Source organism: Syngnathoides biaculeatus, chromosome 3 (genome assembly GCF_019802595.1).
Source record: "Syngnathoides biaculeatus isolate LvHL_M chromosome 3, ASM1980259v1, whole genome shotgun sequence".
Taxonomy (NCBI): domain Eukaryota; kingdom Metazoa; phylum Chordata; class Actinopteri; order Syngnathiformes; family Syngnathidae; genus Syngnathoides; species Syngnathoides biaculeatus.
This window is the reverse complement of record NC_084642.1, coordinates 39,517,050-39,534,264: the sequence shown is the minus strand read 5'-3', so window position 1 is coordinate 39,534,264 and position 17,215 is coordinate 39,517,050.

Here is a 17,215-nt window from a genome sequence, read left to right as displayed (position 1 = left end):
CACTGCATATCACAATATCATCTGCGAACATCATGGTCCAAGGGGATTCCAGTCTAACCTCATCTGTCAGCCTATCCATTACTACAGCAGACAGGAAGGGGTTCAGAGATGATCCCTGATGTCATCCCACTTCCACCTTAAATTCTTCTCTTATGCCTACGGCACACCTCACCAATGTTCTGCTACCCTCATACATGTCCTGTACTATTGTAACATATTTCTCTGCCACACCAGACTTCCGCATGCAGTACCAGAGTTCCTCTCTTGGTACTCTGTCTTGGGCTTTCTCTAGATCCAGGAAGACACAATGTAGCTCCTTCTGACCTTCTTTGTACTTTTTCACGAGCATATTTTGAGGCAAATAATGCATCTGTTGTACTTTTTCTAGGCATGAAACCATATTGTTACTCGCAGATACTGACTTCTGACCTGAGTCTACCCTCCACTACTCTTTCCCATAACTTAATTGTGTGGCTCATCAACTTTATTCCTCTATAGTTGCCGCAGCTCTGCAAGTCCCCTTTGTTCTAAAAAATGGGAACGAGCACACTTTCCCTCCATTCTTCAGCCATCTTTTCACCCGCTAGTATTCTGTTGAATAAGTTGGTCAAAAACTCCACAGCCACCTCTCCAAATTGCTTCCATACCCCCACTGGTGTGTCATCAGGACCAACTGCCTTTCCATTTTTCATCATTTGTAGTGCGTTACGAACTTACCCCCTGCTAATCATTGCCACTTCCTGGTCCTTCACACTTGCCTCTTCTACTCTTCCTTCTCTCTAATTTTCTTCATTCATCAACTTCTCAAAGTATTCTATCCATCTATTCAGCATTTTTTCCATTGTTTGTGAATAAATGTGTTATGCTTTGAAAAGGTCCATTGTCATCAATGATTTTAATATGTAGGCTGGATGATAAAACATAGTCCTGAAAAACAATGTTGACATTCTTTTACTGATCCAGCAAACAGGAAAACAGAGAGTCTGGATCCAGAGCCAAGCTGAGTTTGACATGCCTGCTCTAGGACCACATCATCATTGTCAGAAAGGTCTTCCAATTTTGTGTTGTCGCCAGTAATGAGAGAGTACCGGTAATCCCTGTGCTCTTTGCACAGAAAGTCACTCACTCTCTCTCTTTCTCACACACCTGTGTACCAGAATGATTAAAATATGTAAACAGTATTTATATTTTATATATTTTAGACTAAGATTACACCAGTGCACGTATAGTTACTTATCTTTAATTATAAACCTTTGTTAATCTTTCCTGCAACAGTTGCCTGACCATGGTTGGAAACAGGGGAGACGCCTAGGTAGCGGGAGCAATAATGGTACGAAGCACCAGTTTGCTGCTTGGAAGGCTTTATCAGGTCATTTAAGTACTCAGATTCAATGTGTCCTCTCTTAAACACCGTTCTTCCCCGGTCGTCCTTGCTAAACTTGTAAACTGTACACACTAGCAACTGTTCGCGCTGTGTTTCTATCCCTTCTCACTTACTGCTCCACACCCCTGCGCAGTCTCATCACACTGTGTGTCTCTTTCTATCTCTCTCTAAAAGTTTCCTTCTGAGAGAGGCAAAGAGGCTTGGTTGTGTTGATGGCAGAGGAAAGGCTCGCAGAGGCATTAAGTTCACTCACCTGCAGCATTTTCACAAGATGATTGTAAACACCATCCTTGAAGTATACATAGGCGTCCTTTTCCAAAAAAGGCCTGTTTCATCCATGTTAAAAAAAACTTGCTGCCGCCATCCCTCACTGATGAGGTTAGAAAACTCTTCTTCCAAGTAATGACGAGCGGCACCATACAGAGGCACATTGTTGAGGCTGTATCTTTTTTGAAAAATTTCAAACCAGCCTTTGCTGGCCAAAAAGCTTCATCCTCAAGGGGGTCAATCACAATGCAGGGACCAAGAAGGAGCACTGGAGGACATCCCAGTAGGTGCCACAGTGCCCGTGCCATTTGCTGCACACGGTGGTTGATTCCTCCTGCTGGGTCCCAAATGGGATAAAAGTCCTCCCAAATAGGACTCCATTCCTCCCGCTAGATCCCTAAAAGAGAAAGGTTCCCGAAGAGTTACCACTTTTTGGGCACCATGGAGGAAGCTTTTGCTGGGGCACAACACTGAGGTGGTATTATAACTACATGATCAAAAATTTTTCATCACTTTTTAAAAAAAAAGTTCTCACAAACACAACACTAAGATATAGTACTTATGCGAGAAGGTCAGCAGCGTGGATGAGTCAACAGGCAAAACAAAAAAATGGGTGGGACAAGGGAAGTTGCTGGGTGAGCATTTGATACACAACCAATCAGCTCATGGGACTAACTTACTCATGTTCTCATTGGTCAACAGTGATGGGAATAACAGAGTTTAAATAAATGGTGTTACTAACGTCGTTACTCTTTTCAATAACAGGTAATCTAACTAATTACTCTGACTGTCAGTATAATGCCGACTGTATATAATAATATAATGAAAAATTACCGTTATCAACATCCATTACTGCACGTTACTGAACCAGCCCAATGAAAAACATATAAGCTGTCATCCGACTGCCCACAATCAGACATAGGACTCAGGCGCAAGTGCGTGTCTTGTGTGTGTGTGTGAGTGTTGCAGAGTGACAAAGGAGGGGAGGTTGAGATAATCATCTTAGCAATGATGATTGGCTAAGGTATATTAAGGTTACGTCTACAGCCAATCAGAGAAATTAGGTGGGCGGGTGTATAGCGCGCAACCGTAGTGGCACGTGTTTATAGCGCATAGCGAGAGATGGCAAATGAGGAAGACTCAGACTTCAGTGAGAAGACGGCATTTCCCAAATGGAGATTCAGACACTACTTTAACTTCATTGAGATGAAAGGTAAAAATGTGCATGTCAAGTGTGGGGAAGGTGGTCTTCACACCAAAGAGGAACAGACTCTCTGACCTCAAGTTTGAGAAGCTGCTTCTCCTACGATACAACCATTGGTTTAAGGCCTAAAATGTTGAGATGACTGGGTTGGGTGCGTGGATGTTTGGAGAGAGGAATGCATGCATGATAAGAGTTTGATTTAACAAATCCATTAACATTTTCACTTCAATGTAAACATGAGTTGCATAAAAAATTCAAACCTCTGTGCAGGTACCTGTTTTTTGCTGTCCTGCACGATGTATTTTGTGTGTGTGTGGTGTGTGTGTGTGTGTGTGTGTGTGTGAGAGAGAGAGAGAGCAGTACTCTTCCATAAGTAAACAATGTATGTTGGTCAAGTTTAACTTTGCTAACAGTGAGTGCATTTGATCAACAACAGGAGTGCTCATTGTGTAACAATGTTCCCTCGAAACTGCACTCGGGCGCAATTGTGCACCACTGTTGCAGTCTCTTCGCAGATATTCTGCGTTGCACGCAAAAAAAAAAAATCCAGTGCAAATTGAAAATATAACAGGCTCCAAGACTCATGTGACCCTCGTGAGGATAAGCGGCTCAGAAAATGGATGGCTCTACCTATATAGCCTAACATCTTAATTTCAGATGTCAAAAAGGTTGTCTTTCTCTCCAAATAAGAGTGTTCGTCTGAGACGCCGTATTAATCATCAGTTGTATAATTTTGGTACCCAAATCGGAGCGGCTTGCATTCGTGTTGAAGGTGCGCGGCTTAGCCTAGCTCGGGAAAATCAAGCAACATATGTAATCAAATATCTGCTGAGGAGGTAAACATGCAAAAGTGAGTACTTACACGACCTGCAAAACCTATGTTTCGTTTACTATGAGGACCGTGAGTATTTACTTAATTATCGATACCAATTTAAACGTGCCTATAAGGCCCAGATCGCCCTAGCTTAGCTGGCTAACAACGAGTAGCATTTGCGATCAAACAGTGCCGGTGAAGAAGCATCAAACGTGTTTAAATTCATAACGTGTACGACCTAAACAACGGGTACAACGAGGGACGTGAGGACTGATAGGAAATTTAACAAGTCGTACCCAAATGCAAGCCGTATCGTTCGCGTAGAAGCTGCTCAGCCCAAGTTTAGCCTAACGCCCTAACAACTTTATCTAATCCCTTACATCCACATATCCTTTGAATTGTCATATCCATTATATTTTCACACAGGTAATATGTGATTTGTATACCTTACGTGCTGACTGTGTTTATTTGATAGCTTTTATCTGACTTAAACTTTAACATAGATTAAAGTAGTATGTAAAGAGGCATGCACAGTCCCTACAATTGTGTGTAGGGACTTTGAATGTTGGGACTATGACAGGAAAAGCTCAGGAGTTAGTTGACATGATGAGGAGAAAGGTTGATGTATTGTGGATCCAAGAGAGCTAGTGGAAAGGGAGTAAGACTAGAAGCTTAGGAGCAGTGTTTAAATTCTTTTACCATGGAGTTGATGGGAAGAGAAATGCAGTAGGGGTTATTTTAAAGGAAGACCTGGCTGATAATGACTTGGAGGTGAAAAGAATATCAGATCGAGTGATGAGGCTGAAATGTGAAATTGAGGGTGTTATGAATAATGTGATTAGTGGCTATGCCCCACAAGTAGGATGTGACCTTGAGTTGAAAGAGAAATTTTGGAAGGAACTAGACGAAGTTGTCCTGAGCATCCCAGAGAGAGAGAGAATTGTTATTGGTGCAGATTTAAATGGACATGTTGGCGAAGGAAACAGGGGTGATGAAGATGTGATGAATAAGTACGGCATTCAGCAAAGGAACTTTGAGGACCAGATGGTGGTGATCTTCGCAAAAAGAATGGAATTGGCAGTGGTGAACACTTATTTCCAGAAGAGGCAGGAACATAGAGTGACCTACAAGAGCGTAGGTAGAAGCACGCAGGTGCATTATATTCTGTGCAGACAATGTAATTTGAAGGTTACTGACTGTAAAGTAGTCGTAGGGGAGAGTGTACCTCGACAACACAGAATGGTGGTGTGAAGGACGACTCTGGTGGTGGGTAGGAAAATTAAGAAGACAAAGGTAGAGCAGAGAACCATGAGAAATGAAAAATGCCATGCGGCCTTCCGGGTAGGGGTGAGATAGGCTCTAGATGAACTGGAGGAGCTCCCAGAAGACTGGACTACTAGCCAAGGTGATCAGAGAGACAGGCAGGACTACTTGGTGTCTCTTCTGGGAGGAAAGGGGAGAAGGAAGCCTGGTGATGGAACCCCAAAATACAGGAAGTCATACAAGGACAGAGATTAGCAAGTGGGACAGTGAAAGGACTGAGAAAAGGTGAAAGGAATAAATTGCAATGCAATGTAGGGAAAAGGTAGAGGTGGTGAAGGGTAAACAAGAGGCAATGTGATACACGTGGATGAAATAGATGAGGGTGTTAAATTATTGGAAAGCATGTTTGGATGTAACGTGGTCTGTGGTGGAGCTGAGGCTGCAACTGCTAAGCATCTATTCGAGGAAGGGATGTTGAGGAAGATCTCATCCGGAGCGTTCAGTTGAGTGCAAAATGAAGATGGATGAAAATGGACTACGCCAAAGACTTAAGTTGATCATTAATAGGATACATGTTTAGAAACCGTCAATGCTTGTGATCAGTATTCTTCTTCTTTTCCTTTCAGCTTGTCCGTTTAGGGGTCGCCACAGCGAGTCACCTCAGTTGAATGCATAGTTGTGTGGCATTGCTGTACAACGGATGCCCTTCCCGGTACAATCACTCTACATTTTAGCCAGGGAGAGAAGCTTACGCACCCTGTATACCCAGGTGGTCTCCCGTCCAAGTACTATCCAGGGCCAAACCCGCTTAGGTTCTGAGATCTGACGAGATTGGGCGTTCTTAGTTATTGACTTAAAACATGCTGTCTAAAAACAAAAGCCAAAAAATGTAATGCAGAGTCTCCAACATGATATGGAAGCATAGAGTTGAAATATAATACCTAATTTTCAATTTCAGATATAGACAGAGATGTCACTCAGCAATTAAAAGGTTATTCAGTCTTACAATACAATCATTTGCTTGCTCTCATGCTTATTTACAAATATATAACATGTAACGGCTTACATATTCACAAGAGTTGATTCACATAAAAAAAAAACAGTCCTTATGCCTCTATCAATGCTTTGAAGAAATAGTCATAACACTTGGGAGACGAAAAGTGATAAAAAGATAAATTGTAGCACCGAAGAAAAGGAGTTGGAAGCGGAGTGTCGAACACAGGAGCAAACCTCGTTTTAATGGCAGACATCAACAGACTAACGCATTACAGCGGGATGTCTGTACTTCCTCTAACACCGGTAGTGTACCAAACAAAACAGTCCGTGCGGAACCCCACAACCCAACTCGAGGTCCCACAGGTGAATTATGTAAACACAAGCCCCCCCCAGAATTCACCCATAGTCAAAATCCCCATGCCATGGAGGGACGACAACCCAACCCCGGCGGGTGTGCACTGCAGGGGCCGAGGGGGGTGGGGCCGCACTGTCCATTGAGTCAAGGGACAACGGCCCTGGCGGTGTCGAGGGCGCCCTGGCAGGTGCAGGGGCGCAGGGCAAAGCGGAAGGACCCCGGTGCGGAGGGAGGGCCAACCCCAAAGGCTAGGCAATGTCCAGTTGATCTTGACCCTGTTCACGGAAACGGTCTCGGGTCTCCCACCAATGTCCATGAGCAGGCTCTTATCCCCGTGCTCTAAGACCTTGAACGGGCTGTCATATTAGGGGCGGAGGGGTCCGTGGTGGGTGTCATGTCGTATGAACACAAAATCCGCTGAGCGCAGGCAACGGGGCAGCGGGCAAGCATGTTGTGACGTGGGAACCGGCGCGAACCCTTTGGCGGCCTCCTGCAGGGAGGACTGTTGCATGGCTGCAGACCAAGGTGCCGTGGTGTCTGGGATGAATTCGCCGGGGACCCGCAGTGGCTGGCCATAGACGAGCTCAGCGGACGAGAACATCAGGTCCTCCTTGGGGGTGCACCTGAGGCCGAGCATGACCCACGGGAGCTTATCCAACCAGTTGCCGTCCGTCAAGCCAGCGCACAGTTCATGGAGCTGTGGTACTGCTTGCAGGGACCATTCCCCTGGGGTCACGGCGGTAGTGCAGTGCAACTTGACCCACAAACTCTCAGCGACTGCGTTCCAGAGTTCGGAGGGAAACTGAGGACCACGGGGTCTCAAAGTGTGCAACCCACGTGCCAATGAACGCCCGGGCTACGTCCAAGGACATCGTCGAGGAGAGGGAACGGCTTCGGGCAAGCGGGTTGTCCTGTCCGCCATGGTGAGCAAGTAGGTGAAACCGTGTGAGGGAGGAAGTGGACCTACCAAGTCGACATTGACGTGGTCGAACCTCCTCTCGGGGACAGCGAAGGGCTCTAAGGGAGCTTTTGTGTGGCAATGCACCTTAGCATGCTGACAGGCCACACACGAATCGATCCAGGCCTGCACATCCTTCTTAAGCCCGTGCCACACAAACGCCTGGGCCACCAGTCTCACGGACGGTTTCCTGCCGGGGTCGCAGAGGTTGTGGACCGCCTCGAAAACAGCCCGCCGCCGGTTCGCAGGGACCAGCGGCTGAGGCTGGCCAGTCGAGAGGTCGCACAACAACCTGACGCCTGAGTCACCAACAGCGATTACCTCCACCATCTCGGCCGTCCGTACAATGTCCTGGTTGGGGCCTTGCCCTTAAGAGCCTCATACAGTGGGTGCATGTTGTGGGCCGCCCGGTGTGTGAACCGATGATAGAAAGTCACCATCCCCAGAAACTCCCGGAGCCCCCGAGCCGAGCGAGATCGGGGAAAAGCGGAGAAGGCCTCCACCTTTGCTGGAAGGGGGTTGGCACTGCTCTTGTCGATGAGGTGCCCGAGGAACTGCATGGAGTGCACCCCGAAAACACACTTCGCCAGGTTGATGATCAGGCCATGCTGCTCGAGTCTCGCGTAGAGGTCTCGGAGGTGCATCAGATGTTCTTCCTCCGAGGAGCTGGTGACAAGGATGTCGTCCAAATAAACAAACACAAAGGGCATGTCTCTGAGTACCGAATCCATGAACCTTTGGAAAGATTGGGCCGTGTTTTTGAGACCAAACGGCATCCTCAGAAACTCTAACAGGCCAAACGGTGTGATTACAGCTGTCTTGGGAACGTCTCAGGGGTGCATTGGGACCTGGTGATAATCGCTCACCAGGTCGACCTTGGAGAACAGGATTTTTCCCACCAGGTGGGCAGAGAAGTCCTGAATTTGTGGAACAGGGTAGCGGTCGGGTGTAGTGGCGGCATTAAGGCGGCGGTAGTCACCACACAGGCGCCACCCGCCACTTGGTTTAGGGACGAGGTGTAGCGGCAAGGCCCACGGACTATACAAACTCCGAGTTAGCGACTGCTAGCTTCTCGGGGTCGAGCCGTCGGGCTCTAGCATGAATCGGGGGGGGGGGCCCTTGGGGTCGATGTGGTGCTCGACCCCATGTTTAGTTGCGGCAGAGGAGAAAGTGGGCTGTGTCAAGCCAGGGAACTCACCAAGGAGGAGCTGATACTTGGTACCATCTGAGAGTGAACTGGAGACCGCCATAAGTCGCCTCATTGCGGACGCAGGCGACCGTGGAGAAAGTCAGTGCATCCACCAGACGGCCCTTCTTAACGTCCACCAGCAGCCCACGGGCACAAAAAATAAATCAGCGCCGAGGAGAGGGAACAAGACATCGGCAGTTACAAAGTTCCATGTGAAGCGCTGACCCCTGAAACACAAGTCCACAGTCTTTATACCATTAGAGCGGATAGGGGATCCATTAGCGGACAGTCGGGGTGGCCTCTGAGTCCCACCAGAGGCCTCATCAGGCAGTCAGGACCGTCTTCTGGGCGCCGGTGTCGGAAAGGAATTTGCGCCTGGAAAGGGTGTCCTTGACGGATAGCAGCCAGTTCTTCATGCCCAAGCTCACGGCCGCTACGGAGCGCAGACTTTGGTGTTTCCTGCCACATCGTAGTTGCAAGGGGCGCAGCACCTCTTCGCTTTCGCGCCAAAACGGGCGTGGAAGTAGCACAAGCCTGTGACAGCACGGCCGTCTGTGGCGATGGGGCCCCTGCTGGATGGCACCCCTGTGCACGGGGGCGAGTCTCTGCGCTGTCTGAACATGTGGTGGCATGTGCCTGAGAAACAGTCCATGAAAAGGAAGTTGGGCTCCTCCGGGCCTAGCAGGTTTAGAGTCATTTCCATGAGTTCGGAAGGTTTGCAGTCCCTCAGTCCATTAATAGCCAAAAGATGCCGGGCATGCTCTGGCCGTGAAAGCTTGAAAACCTTGAGGAGGTGAGCCTTGGGCCCAGCATATTTATCTCGGCCCGGGGGAGATGTGATGAAACTCACTGCTCTGGCCGCCGTTGAGCTCCCGAGGCCTGAGACAATGTGGTAAGCGCACGGTATCATCCGAGATCCCGTGTAGCGTGAATTGAGCCTCCGTCCGTGCCAACCGCGCTGCCACGGACGTCTCCCAAAACTCCAGCAATTTGAGGATGGCGGTTGCCATGTCCGGTTCAGTCTCGGAAACGCCGGGACTGACATTGGGGTCACCAGTGTAGCGCCGAAGAAAAGTGTCGGAGCCAGAGTGTCGAACACAGGAGCAAACCTCGTTTTAATGGCAGACTAACGCATTACGGCGGGAACATTCTACTTTCTCTAACACTGGAAGTGTAACAAACAAAACATTCCGTGTGGAACCCCACAACCCAATTCAAGGTCCCGCAGGTGAATTATGTAAATACCACAAAATAATAATTTATCATTTTTAATGTACTGTATTCCATACACTTCATTCCACAATTGTGTAGATTGTCAGAAGTAAAGGAAACAGAATATGTTAAAATTAGTTGAAATTTGCTGACAGTGACAATATTTGATCAACAAGGTCAAGATGAGCAAACTTGGGGTAAAACAAAATGAAGTTACTGAGCACTGGCATGTTGGGAGGCAATAACTTTTACTGAGTCAACATGCTTTCATTCTTTTCCTTTCGGATTGTCCCGTTGGGGGTCGCCACAGCGTGTCATCTTTTTCCATCTAATCTCCTGCATATTCCTCTCTAACACCAACTGCCCTCATGTCTTCCCCATTCATAATTCACAGAATTCATCAAGCTTCTCTTTGGTCTTCCTCTCTCTCTTTTGCCTGGCAGCTCCATCCTCAGCACCCTTCTACCAATATACTCACTCTCCCACCTCTGGACATGTCCAAACCATTGAAGTCTGCTCTCTTGAACCTTGTCTCCAAAACATGTTGCTTTGGCTGTCTCTATGATGTGCTCATTTCTTATCCGATCCAACCTGCTCACTCCGAGAGAGAACCTCAACATCTTCTGCCACCTCCACCTCTGCTTCCTGCTGTCTCTTCAGTGCCACCGTCTCTAATCCGTACATTAGGGCTGGCCTCACCACTGTTTTATAAACTTTGCCCTTCGTTGTAGAAGAGACTCTTCCCTCACATAACACACCAAAGACTTTGTGCCAGCTGTTCTAACCTGCTTGGATGTGTTCTGTTCAATTCAATTCAATACCTTACCATACTCACCATTGCTCTGGATTTTTGACGCCAAGCATTTGAAGTCGTCCACCCTCGCTATCTCCTGGAGTCTCACTCTTCCCCCTTCACCCCTCCCATTCACACACGTACGGTGAAGAAAATAAGTATTTGAACACCCTCCTGTATTGCAAGTTCTCCCGCTTAGAAATCATGGAGGGGTCTGAAATTTTCATCATAGGTGAATGTCCACTGTGAGAGAGATAATCTAAAAAGAAAAATCCAGAAAATCACAATGTATGATTTTTTTTCTATCAATTTATTTGTGTGATATAGCTGCAAATATATTTGAACACCGGAGAAAACCAATTTTAATATTTGGTCCCCTTTGTTTGCAATTACAGAGGTCAAACATTTCCTGTAGTTGTTCACCAGGTTTTAACATACTGCAGGAGAGATTTTGGTCCTTTCCTCCACACAGGTCTTCTCTAGATCAGACAGGTTTCTGGGCTGTCGCGGAGAAACATGGAGTTTCAGCTCCCTCCAAAGATTTTCTATTGGGTTTGGGTCTGGAGACTGGCTAGGCCACGCCAGAACCTTGATATGCTTCTTACGGAGCCACTCCTTGGTTTTCCTGGCTGTGTGCTTCGGGTCATTTTCATGTTGAAAGACCCGGCCACGACCCATCTTCAATGCTCTGACTCAGGGAAAGAGGTTATTCTCCAAAATCTCACAATACATGGCCGTGGTCATCCTCTCCTGCACAACACTGTGAGTGGGGATCCACACACCCATGATGAAGCTGTTGCTACAGTGGGTTGGACGGAAGTGGGGGACCCTTGCCATGTTCCAGTGCAGATCGGGAACATTTCATGTACATTTGATGGACTCTGGATCTTCAGCCACAATTGTGCAACCTGATGTTGTTGTACCAGTCGGCACCGTTCTGGAAAGACCCTGCAAAAGGTTGAGAATGGACCTTTCCGACATGTCAATCACTCATATAATAAAAGCCAATCAGATAGCCGCCTTATCTTAACCCCTGGCTTGTCCCGCCCCTCCCACAGCCATGTCCCACAAACAACACTGTTTGACGGTAGCGTGCGTTTTGAAAAGTTAATGTTAGGAAGAAAATGGTCCTCAGATGTGCTTGGAGAACATGCAATTCTGACGAAAGATATCCTAGGTTACAATGCACTCGGTTGATTAATTTTCCAAAGCCTAAAACACAGTTGGCAAAGTGTCTCTGATGGATTAAAGTTTGCGGAAGACCTCATGTACAACTCAGTGTGAAAAATATCAACAAACATAAGGCTGCATGTTCAAAGGTAAGTGAGGGAGAAATATCTTCTCTGAGTTTGATTGAATTATTATCAGTGCTTTATACATTGCAGGAGAACAACTTTCACTTTGTTAGTGTATCACTGACCTGCTGAATGAAGTGTGTCATGTTTTATGCCGACGAGTCGGGTTCGCGATACATAAATGCACAATGTCATGCAAGAGAAATGTCTATTTACCTATTTATATCACATCGGACCTTTAAGACATAGCACCAGGTTCCATTACGAGCCAAGTCAAATGAATACATCCACTCACTTATAAAGACTACAATGATATTACTTGTGATCTTTCCAAGTAAAAAGTACTCACCCTGCTTTACAAGCGCATTACGATTCCACTATTTTATCCTGTTGGATTTCAATATGAAGTTTGTGAGGCGTCAAACTTTTTTGCATCGATCGCCAACGTTCCGGTGTAACTCTGACATTGCGTCCTGCTCCGTCCAAAATCTTAATTCATTGTACATATTCTTGCATGGAATAGTTGAGACCTCTCTGTAGGACTCTGTTGGAGAAGTCCGACGTATTTGGCAAAATACATACCCCAATATTATATGAAATATGTGATAGAGGACCCAGTTCAAACCTATTATGTTCAGTCGGCATTTTGGAAGATTGTGGGGCATGGCAACTGTAGCTAAGGGGGGCGGAGCTGAAGATCACCAGTCAGAAAAGTACTTTGTGACTGGTGAGACATCCCTGATGGAAGGGAAGCAGAAATTTGTTTTTGTCCAAGGGGACCTATCGATTTCCTTCTCAGTTTGGGTGGCTGATGTAAGTGACCCATGCATACTGGGACGGGACTTCTTGAAAGCCACAAAATGTGGAGTGGACATGGGAGCCAGGGTGCTCATTCTTCCAAGCGGCCGGTGTGTCAAGCTGACTGTCCCCTCGCAACAGACTACTGCTATATCATCCATCGCCACGGGGTCTGTACAACTGGAGGGGGAGTAGCCGCAGAGAGGAGGCAGCGTTATCGACCCCTCGACATTTGCCAGTAGAATGGGCAGAGTCCTCTCACCCAAACATGGCCGGTCCAACTGGTGAAGTGGAACAACAAACTCTACAACCACCATTGGCTGGATGGGCAGAGTTTGCTCAGCCTGTGATACCCACCGCTGAGTGGGGGGTAGCACCATCCGGTCCTCCCATAGCAGTGGTGCATTCCCAAAGTCTGTCAACGGAGTATCGGACAGAGGCGATCCGCTCCATCTGGGAAAAGAACTGCATCAACCTGGGTGATGAGCAAAACTTGGAAACGTGAACAAGATGTAACAAGACTATAGTGGCAAAGCAACACTGTGACAAGGGGAAGCACTGAGCAATTTGAGACTGGCCAGTCCTAAAGGACCAGACACAAAACTTCTTGGGAAAAGCCTGTTATTGTTGGAGGTTTGGGAAGGGATTTTCTTGTGTTGGCGCTCCATGTTTCTGTCTCCTCCAGAACAATCAGCCTTTTGTATGGTTTGGGAACTGCCAGGAGGCATTTACCAACCTCAAGAGAGCCCTCATGAACGCCCCTGTCCTCGTCTCCCCAGATCCAGCCCTACCCTTTGTGTTGGACACAGATGGAAGCAATCTAGGCATGGAACCCATTCTGTCACAGCTGGGGAGGTCAAAAGGTGAATGTGTGGTGGCCTAATTTGGCCACAGCTTCAAAAAGAGCGAAGGCGCTACTGCGTGACTAGACATGAACTGTTGGCAGTTGTATTGATCGCACGGCATTTCCGATACTACCTGTATCGTGTGCTTTTTACAAATAGGACAGACCAAGCTGCGCTACAGTGGTTGAAGTCTTTCAAGGAACTGGAAGGACTGGTAGCACAATGGTTTGAGGAGTTGTAGTCTTTCAACTTCAGCATGGTTCATCGGGGTGAGGGGTGTTTGTGTGTTCAGGTTAATGTTATGTTGCCTCCTATATTTAAAATACAGAATTAGCTTTTGGTGCACTGTATTGTCTGTGCTTTCATCCTGAATCAGGCTGTGCCAAGGTGGAATTTTAAAATTACACACCATCTCATCCTGCACTTTCTACTTTGGCTTCAGACCAGACCTTTCCCACTCAGAAAAGAGAAAATCTCATCCAGTTTAACCACTTTTTCTTTGATTATTCACATACTCTGACAGTCATTGCATCTTAAAACAACAGCATTTATTTTTTACTTCCTCCATTAACATTGAATGTAAACATAAGCGGCATGTCTAACTCATCTTTGCTCTACGTTGCCCAGACTGTGTTGCTAACTAAAGCAGCGTTGGTGGATGCTGTCATTATAAAATACATTTATGGGCTGCATAAGTACTGGAACATTAGTAATTATGAGTGTACGTCTTTAAGAGCGGAGGTGCAAGGGGAGGGGCAGGTGTAAGGTAAACTAGGAAAAAGAGTGTGGCGGAGCAGTAGTCATTGTTAGAGAAAGTTCTGTGTGCTGCCTAAAAGAAACCAGTGGCTTCTTCTTTTCATTTTTTACCGTACGTATGTGAATTGTGCCATTGGATGTAACAGTCAGACATCACTCATTGAACCACATTGCAAAATGCCAATATCTGAATAGCTGTATGTTATACTTTCAATTTGCTTTAGATTTTTTTTGTGTGTGTGTGGAACACAGAATATCTGCGAAGAGACTGCATCAGCGGTGCACAATTGCACACGCGCACAGTTTAGAGGGAACATTGGCTGACATCTCTTTTTGTTTTTTGACACACGGCTCTGCGATCGACCAAGACTCATGATTGCAATGAGCACCCCTGGTTTATAGCATTACGCATGAGTGATAGTGTAATGAAACATACATGGAAGCAGCCAGCCACCAGAGAAGAAAGGTGGCAGGTGGTGGTGCCCAGGTCCCTCAGAGATGCTGTGTTGAGAGCATGTCATGGGGGCATCGGCTCAGGGCACTTTGGGAGCACAAAGACCCTCAGTCGACTGTGCCAAGGGTTCTACTAGGGTCAGCACAGGCGAGGAGTGGAGGATTTCTGCTGGAGCTGCGATGCGTGTGGACCTAGTGAGGAACCCCAGGACCAGTCCCATACACCGGTTTAGCAGCAAGGGGTTTGGGCACCCATGGAGTAGACTAAGTATGTGTTGTGTGTGATGGACTATTTCACAAAATGGCCAGAGGCATATACACCAGACCAAGAGGCGGAGACAGTGGCGGTGCACTGCTGGAGGGCATGTTGATCCGGTTGGGAACTGCAGACACACTTTAAACGGGAAAATGTTGCAGCCATAAAATTCAATGTTCATGATTATTTGCTTAAAACAATAGAGTTAATCAGTTTGAACATTAAATATCTTGTCTTTGTACTGTATTCAATTGACCATTGGCTGAACATAATTTGAAAATCATTCCATTGTTTTAATGTATTTAATCATTTAACTCAATGCCCCAACTTCATTGGAATGGGGTTTATTTATTTTTTTAGATTGTAGTTGGGTGTTCTTGTAGATTACATTAAATTCCATACAAAATTTCACTGCTTGTCGTCGTTTGTGTGTCTTGAAGTGATTAGTACAACTGCTTACATCAAGAACTTGTATCTCCAAAATCTGGCAGCCTTTATGAGTCTGAGACTGATAAAAGGTTGTGTCGTCCCCTTTTCCCAAGTGTTATACATTATAAATGTAAGTGGTGCCCTTCGAGAGGAAGGACATTTTATTTTTATTGCTAAAACACAAATCAGATGAAGCCAGAAGTTGAATGCAAACGTCCAACTCTGTTAAATTGACTTCCCAAATAAATTATCCATCCATCCATCAATTTTCTGAGCCACTTATTCTCATGAGGGTCATGGGAGTGTTAGAGCCAATCCCACCTGTCATCGAGCAGGTGGCAGAGTACACGCTGAACTGCTTGCCAGGCAATTGCAGGGAACATGGAGACAGACAACAGTCACTCTCACAATCACGCCTAGGAGCAATTTAGAGTCTCCTCCAAACAGTGCATGTTTTTAGGATGTGGGAGGGCTACAGCTGTTCCACAGTACCACCTAAAAATGTTTTGTTCAATGCTAACATATGCTACACCCTTGCATATTGAACTTGCACCTGGAGACTCGAACCCCTGAATGCTGGACTCCATCCAGGAGCTTTGTTGTTAAGTGCATGAACCTTTCCAATGGAATCTGGTCTCTGCTGAGACAGTTCTACACAGCGGTCATCCAATCAGTAGTGTGTATCCCCATCATAGTCTGGTTTGGGACCACCACAAAAAAAAAGACAAACTTTGACTGCAACGGACAATCAAAACCGCTGAACAGATTGTCGGCACCATTCCACCCACAATTGAAAACTTGCACACAACGCGAACTAGGTCCAGAGCAGGCAGGATCCTTTCGGACCCTCCACATCCTGACCACCAGCTCTTCCAGCTCCTTCTGTCGAGAAAGCGCTACAGATTAATGCAAGTCAAAACTGGCAAGTATTGAAAACTTGATCAGCGAACTTACTATTTTCTGCCTCGTGCTGGGACACTCACTTAATCCTGCTGGTCCACTCAGTATCAGTATGAGTAATATATTTTGTAAACTATCGCACAATTCGTCACTTAAAACTACTTCCTTTGCACAATTGTCATTGCACTGGTCAATAACAGGAACTGCGAACGCATAAAGGCACTCTTTACAAGCTTGGGACGTCGACACACTCATATTTTACCTGTTCTAAATGAAGAAGATTTTACATCTTGCATGACTCTTATAAGGAATAGTTCCAATAGAGATTGTGCATCTACGTCATAAAATCACGTGATTTTTGTTTACGTCGTCATATTGCTGGTCAAACAAAGCATTGTTGAGACGAAATTAAAATGTCTTATAGCACGACACCCAGAGTTTTGTCCGATACCATTAAACATTTAGGTAATAATAAACAAAGGTACGTGGAAAAATTATTGACCCTTGGCATAGAGGATCCATATTTAATGCCGAAGTTTTCGAATGTTTTCACTGATAAAAAATTTGACTGTTAATCCGCTTCTGCTTGTCTTGGACAACTGGATATACACATGCATCCGGTGAATAAATCTTCGAGATTAACACAGAAGAGTTTGAAAGCGCATAAAAGTCTGTAACGCATACAAATACTTCATTGCTGGATCTGTTCTCAATCTAGAATAAATCCCACATATGATGGACCCACTCAGATTTTTTTCAATACAAATACCAATATTTAAATAAATGACCCCTGGTTTTAGACTAATTTGCGTTCATTAACTATGATTAGAAAAAAAAATTTAGGACAGGGAGTTGACTCCTCCATTCAGAGATGCGTATTGCTAACATATGCTTACCTCTGTAAACCTCTCTGTGACAGACATTTTATTAACATTTTTTAAATACGCATTGTTCTCAAATGAGTCAATTTGGCATTATAAATACTTCTTCATAATTTCAGATTAAGAGGAATAATTCCTACCTGAAATGAAATGATCGCTGCATAGGC